The sequence below is a fragment of the Microtus ochrogaster genome, linkage group LG7_11 (genome assembly GCF_000317375.1).
Source record: "Microtus ochrogaster isolate Prairie Vole_2 linkage group LG7_11, MicOch1.0, whole genome shotgun sequence".
NCBI classification, from domain to species: domain Eukaryota; kingdom Metazoa; phylum Chordata; class Mammalia; order Rodentia; family Cricetidae; genus Microtus; species Microtus ochrogaster.
The window spans coordinates 15207028-15213681 of NC_022032.1; positions in this window are offsets into that span (position 1 = coordinate 15207028).

A 6654-nucleotide genomic window follows, 5' to 3' on the forward strand; every position below is an offset into this window, starting at 1 on the left:
CCTACCTATCAGGCCAAGCAGTTTTCTTTATTAATTAACCAATGAAACAACAGATAGATAGAAGACCCACCTACATCAGGAGTCCTCCCTAGTGGACTCTTCCTACAGGGGAGTCAAGGGGCGACTGGAAACCTGGGGAACTGTTTAATTGAAGTTCCTGTTAGTGTTGTCTCCATGGCAGTTCTCACCTGTGTGGCATCAGCAGCTGTCTTTGACCTTCGATTACAGGATGTGGCCTACACCATGTGTAGAAAGCCTTGCCCTTTGTCACACTGAACGAGCACATATTCATTAAAAGCTGTTCTAGGGAGGTGTCTGCAACAGGAGGTATCACTGCCTTTGCGACTTCTAGATGACCTCACTCAGTTGTCTCAGGAGTGGCTGTCAGGTGGTGTTGATAGCAGTTCATAGAGTAAACAGTGGTCGCTGCTAGTTCAGCTGCTAGCTGAAGCAACACTATTGTCATCCCCAGAGATACAAAACCACTTCTAAACAACCTGACTCCAAAGGGCTGAGTTCCGGGTCTTTGATCCTTTCCTGAATCATAAAGGGTCCAGCACCAAGGCTGCCAAAACCCTCTTCAGACACCAGGTTTCCACAACCAGCAAACTCATTGCCAACCTCTGTGCTGAATATCCTTAGTGTCTTCATGGTGATCTCCAGCCCAGAGGTGGTGGCCACACCACCTAGTTTGAGGTGGTGGCCACACCACCTAGTTTGCAATGTCTTGGTATCTCAGGAGAGATATTACATGTTATGATTCAAACATAACATTATAGGTCTGAATGCTGAGTGACACAGAACATTCCTTGTTACAGCAGAGAACACAGGAAGGAGTCACACATGAAAAAAAATTTAATTTTCACTTGTTCATATTACTACCTTCGGACTTTTTTTAGCTTGTACTTGAGTAGAATTTCTGAAAGTCTCTAAACAGAAGGTATTATCAGCAACAATTGAACTCCTTTCATGTTTTGTGTAGTATAGGATGCAGGGTTATAATGCTCGCTCCATCAAAAGAGTGCCTGCCTCACAACTATGAGAACCCGAGGTCTCTAGAATCCATGGTAAAAGTCCAGGTGTTGTGGCTCTGGTGCCTGCGATCCTGGTTCTGGGCAGGAAGACACAGGCAGACTCCTGGGTTCACTCAAAGGCCATTCTATCCTAACTGATGAACTCCAGGTCAAGAGTCCTGGTCTTCAGGGAAGTGGGCAGAGTTTCTGAGGCTGCCACTAGAGGTGGTTTTCCTGTCTCCACATGAACATGCACATGTATGTGCATGTACACTTCTACCCAGCTACATAGGCTCACACAGAAACATGCATATGCACACACCACATCCATACACTTACATGCATTTTATAATAGGTTCCAAACAATTATACTAAAAATTCTGGTAGAATACATATAGGAAGGATTCACTGTCACATTCCTTGTGGGAATAACACCAATGATCCCGATTAAGCTTAGAAAAATCATTTAATAAAAGTGGATCTCTGTGGTGGTGAGAAGAACTAGACCAAGGGAAATGTCACACAATGGGAATGTGTGACATAATCTGAAACGAGCAGAGCCAGCCCAGCCTGCCTCTATTCAACAGTGCCTACTGGTATCCCACAGGATTTGAGGGTGGTATTTGGCACAGGAAGTCTAAGGATCTCCCCTGAGAGACAGGGAAAACCCAGGTCTTTTGCTGTGGTATAGCAACAAACTCGTGAGCAGGGCATTTTTTGTTGTCATGGAAATTATCATTAGCACCATGTGCCCTCATTCCCAAGTAATATTTGATGAATTGGAGAATTTTATGGAGCCTTCTGGACAAAGTTCAAGATCTAAAATCTATAGTTCCATGACCACATGGCAAGTGAACACAGGACTGATGTGGAAGGGTCTTCTGTTTGTGTTGATTTCATTGGTTAAGAAAGAAATTGCCTTGGCCCATTTGATAGGCCAACCCTTAGGTAGGTGGAGTCGACAGAACAGAATGCTGGAAAGAAAGGAAGTGGGGCAGATGCCATGCCTCTCCTCTCCAAGGCAGACACGATGAAGCCCTGGCCCAAGACGGACGTAGGCTCAAATCTTCTCAGTAAGCCACCACCTCGTGGTGCTACACACATTAATAGATATGGGTTAATCAAGATGTGAGAGCTAGCCATTAAGAGGCTGGAACTATTGGGCCAGGCAGTGTTTAAAAGAATACAGTTTCCATGTTATTATTTCCAGGGCTGGGCTAGCTGTGTGGGAACTCGGCAGGATGAAAAGCAGGCCTGCCCGCTGTGCCTTCTATACAGAATGTGAAGGGGCTTCTCTCAAGTACACACAGTGTCTCTGTTAGGACACTTCATTGATTTAGAACTTGAATTTGGCAAGAAGGTAGAGAGTGGAATGATCTGTGGATTGTAGATGTTAATCCTCACAGACCTTCAGAATTAATGTAGGCATCTATACAGCCATTGAAAGTCCGCAGGCCCTCATAGGAACAGTGCAACAGAGGCGTCAAGGAGAACTTGTCCAAGATGGACAGAAACTCACCTCAAACCTTGGTCATCCACGGCTGGATGGGAGAATCTAGCTTTTTGCTTTTTGGTGTGTTTTTCTAACAGAGGAAATAGACTGAAACTCTAGAATATCTTACCTGGAAACTAATTGACTGTATTTATACAATTCCTTGGACACAAACTTTTCTATTCTTATTATAGATTGAATATCCCCAGCAAATTCATTTCATTTTCTTTGCCAGTATAATAGTAATTGATGTGGCATAGAAGAGAATTTAGAGGCCGCTTTTGCGGATTAAAGCTCCCTTCCAAGCACTAACCAGTACCAACATTGCTTAGCTTTGAGATCAAAAGAGGTATATCCTATTCAAGGTTCTTCTAATGAAGTGAATTGAGTTGATTATCACATGGTTTGGGATACTGTTAACAGGGAGACATGAATAAAAGTTTACTTTCAAAATTAAGCATGTACCCATAGACCAGGTAAGAAGACCATCCAAGACAGATGGATAAGTATTGTAAATAGGAGGAAAAGCTATTCTTGTGGTACCATAGCAAAGACATTTCTGCACTTTGTCCATGTCATAGTGTTTTGAGGAATCCAGAATCCCAGAGTAACAAACCACAATGCCTGTAGAAAAAAAGAAATGTTTGATCAACAAAGCATTTATACTATTTGGCTACGTTTGGCTAATTTTTTTTTAAAAAAAGAATCACTTATTTAAAGGCAGGATTTATCTTTAAAAATCAATCAGGAAGCTAGAGAGATAGTCAGAAGTGCCTATGATACAAACACCATGCCCAGTACCCATACAAAATCTGGACATGGTGACATCATTCTATGACCCCAGGGGTGAGGGTCATGGAGATATGTAGGAACCTAGACATCATTGGTCAGAGCAGCCAAATTAATTACCCCTGAAATCACTAAGAGAGCCTGTATCAAAAATAAGTTGGGGGCAGCATGTAGGAATGTGGTACAGCACCCTGCCTGGACAAAACCATCAAGCTGGACTTGATAGTATAAGTGTGGGAGAACCAACTCTAAGGGCATGAAGGCAGAACTGGCCCCGACACTTGCTCATTGCTGCCAGGGGTTAACTAGCCCTACCAGTATTGGAGAGCTCACTCTGGTGTTGAAGATGGCAGGAGAACCCTGCAAGTACCCAGGCCCAGAACCAGGGTTATGGGTTGTCCCACCTCAACATCTTCTTTCCCGCCCCATCTATGATCTACTGGAGTGAGTGAAGGGACCACTCCTGCAGACCAGAAGCTACAGGATCGCCGTGACACAACGCAATAGCAGGAGAACCAAGAGGAGGTCCAGTGAGGGCCCAGCATCAAGGGTGTAGCAGAAACCAGGGGCCTCAAACCAGAGCAATGACTCTTTGCAATGAACTCTTGCAAGTAAAGATATATGAATAAAAGGGTGTGCCTACATTACTCACTGTGTCACACTACAGCTTCCATGATGAAATTTTTTTCTTTAAATTTTATTATTTTATTTTATTTTATTGGGAGGGAGGGAGGGAATTGCAAGGGCATAGGGTGAATATGAATGGACAGGAAATAAGTGGAATCGAGGCGCATGATGGAAAAGATACAAAAAATAAAACATTAAAAAAGAAAAACAGTGACATCATAAGTCATCATCTAGATTGTAATGAATTAAAGTAAGAACTTTATTCACTCCAAAGGAAGAAAAATATAATTTGGGGACAAGTAGACACTCAAAGTTGATCTTTGGCTTCCACACACACATTCATTCATGAACACATCCACATAGGCACACACACACACACACACACACACACACACACACACACACACGAACCCATGTAAAACTTCAAAGAACTTGAAGACTGACATATGAAGAATCAGATGATTATTCTGGGAAGAAAACTATGTGAAGCCAAACAAAAAAAAAAACAAAACAAAAAAAAAAACAAAAAAACGTTTGGTAGCTTGGCATAAGTAGAAGGGATCCAGGCGCAATTCATGAAGATGCCAAGAAAGCTTTTTACTGATTTTAGATGGCCTTCCCATCATAGCCTCGGCTAATTTGATGCGTTTATTTGAGCAACTGGGCTCACCCAGTACTTTGTTGACAGGAAGTTTGAGAGTGGACATCTTTCTCTTGTTCCTGATGTTTCAAACAAGCTTTAGCTTCAAATCATTGTCAGCTGCCAGCCTTTCAGTGTGGCTTTCATAGGGTCTATGCAAATGACTTCTGTGTGTGTGTGTGTGTGTGTGTGTGTGTGTGTGTGTGTGTGTGTGTGTAAAAGTGGTGTTTCATTTTGTCAAAAGCTTCTTATCTCTCTTGAGATGACCCTGTGATTGTTTTCTTCTATTCCTATCCTCCTTTTATTTGTGGTACTAGGGGTCTACTACAGCCCATATCCACAGCTCAAGCCTTCATTTGCATTTTAAAGCACTTTTGAATCTTAAATGCATTTCACATTTGGTTACATGAACCGTTTATATACTGTTGAATTTGGAATGATAGTTGACCTGTCCAAAGGAAACTCCCCTCCCCCAAAATCTGGGGCCCTGCTTTCCTTTACCAAAGGAGCCATTTGTTTCCTTATCTGTCTGAAGGGACAAATGGCTGTCTGTGGCACCTGTTAGTATACTAAGGTGCAGGCTGGCCTCCAGGCTCACTCAGCACCTGTGGCTGGTTTCAGCTTTTCTCACCCCTCTCTGCTCTACACATCTCCAACTCCTGTGCTCCCCTCTCTTATCTTCTTGTTCTCACAGCTTCCTTACAATCCTGCCATTTGTTTACTCATGGACGCTCTCTCTTGCCTTCCTCCTCCGTTGTCTTCCTCTCCTGATCCTCCCTCCCATGCCCCTTGCTATTGGTCTCCTTTGCTCACTCTCTCTGCAGTCCTCTCTGAGTATCCTCATTATCCTCCCCGTGTGTATGTTTGGGGATGAAATTCACTGCCTCGTTCCATACTGGTGGTTTCCTCTAAACCACTTAGCACCACTACTCTCTGTTCCTACACCCTTTTGAACACTAAAGGAAGCATGCCAAAGGTTGCAGAATGCCGATAGAATGGCGTGAACGTCTTTTCCAGCAAGAACATGATAGAAGGCTAATATCAAGAATACGCAGGGACTTAGGTGATGGCTCAGTCTGTAAAGTGCCTGCCACACGAACATGAGGACATGAGCTCTGATCCACAGCAGGAGCCATAAAGAGCCAGACACAGTGTCACATGCCTGTAATCCCAGGGCTGGGGGTAGATGTAGAGGCAGGTGAACCCCTTAAGTTCACTGGTCGGCCAAACTAACTGAACTGATAACTCCAGGTCTGCTGAAAGCTCAAGAAACATGGCAGGTGGGTGAATGAGCAAGGAAGATACCAAGCAGTAACTTTTGAATCCCCCCCACAAGTACATATGTTACACAAACATGTACAATGGGTAAACATATGTGCAGTACACCCACATGCAAATGTTCACATACTCACAGATAGAAGTACACATACTACATAAATGTTCATACACACATATACGCACACAAGAAAAAACTTAAAACAATAAGGAAACAACCAATCATTATTATTTCTAAATGAGCTTAGTCGAGTTCTCAAAGGAAAAAGCACAAGTGGCTAATAACTAGTGTAGTCTGGTGCTTGGTCCTAGTGATGGTGTCCTTGCCTTCCAGAAGCTTTTTAGTTTCATGAGGTTTCATTTGTTAATTGTTGACCTTCGTGCCTACATTATCAGTGTTCTGTTCTGGAGTTGTCTCCTGTGCCAGTGCATTCAAACCTATGCCCTACATTCTATCATGTTCAGTGTATCAGGATTTATGTTGGGGAGTCTTTAATCAAACTGGATTTGAATTTTGTGCAGGGTGATCAATATAGACCTATTTGCATTCTTCTACATACAGACATACAGACATCCACTTAGACCAGCAACATTTATTGAAGATGCTTTCTTTTTTTCATTGTGTCTTTCTGGCTTCCTTTTCAAAATGCAGCTGTCCATAGGTGTGTGGATATATGTCTGGGTCCTTGATTCAATTCCATTTGTCAATGGTCTGGTTTTACAACAATAGCATGTAGTTTTTATTACTATAGCTCTGTAGTACAGATTGAAATCGAGAATGGTGATACCTCTGGAAGTTCTTTTATTGTACAATTTTT